The sequence below is a fragment of the Cryptomeria japonica genome, chromosome 2, assembly GCF_030272615.1.
Source record: "Cryptomeria japonica chromosome 2, Sugi_1.0, whole genome shotgun sequence".
NCBI lineage: Eukaryota > Viridiplantae > Streptophyta > Pinopsida > Cupressales > Cupressaceae > Cryptomeria > Cryptomeria japonica.
In genome coordinates, this window is record NC_081406.1 from 431,149,315 (window position 1) to 431,149,654 (window position 340).

A 340-nucleotide genomic window follows, 5' to 3' on the forward strand; every position below is an offset into this window, starting at 1 on the left:
GCATGCTTTCTAATTTTGGTTTCCCATGAGGGCGGGTCTGCCTCGCGGTCTCTCTGGCAGAGGCCCGGGGTGGCCCGCTCGTGGCCGGAAGCTACCTGGTCGATCCTGCTAGTAGTCATATGCTTGTCTCAAAGATTAAGCCATGCATGTCTAAGTATGAGCTATTTCAGACTGTGAAACTGCGGATGGCTCATTAAATCAGTTATAGTTTCTTTGATGGTACTTTGCTACTCGGATAACCGTAGTAATTCTAGAGCTAACATGTGCACCAAATCCCGACTCTTGGAAGGGATGCATTTATTAGATAAAAGGCCGGCGCGGGCTCGCCCGCTACTCCGGC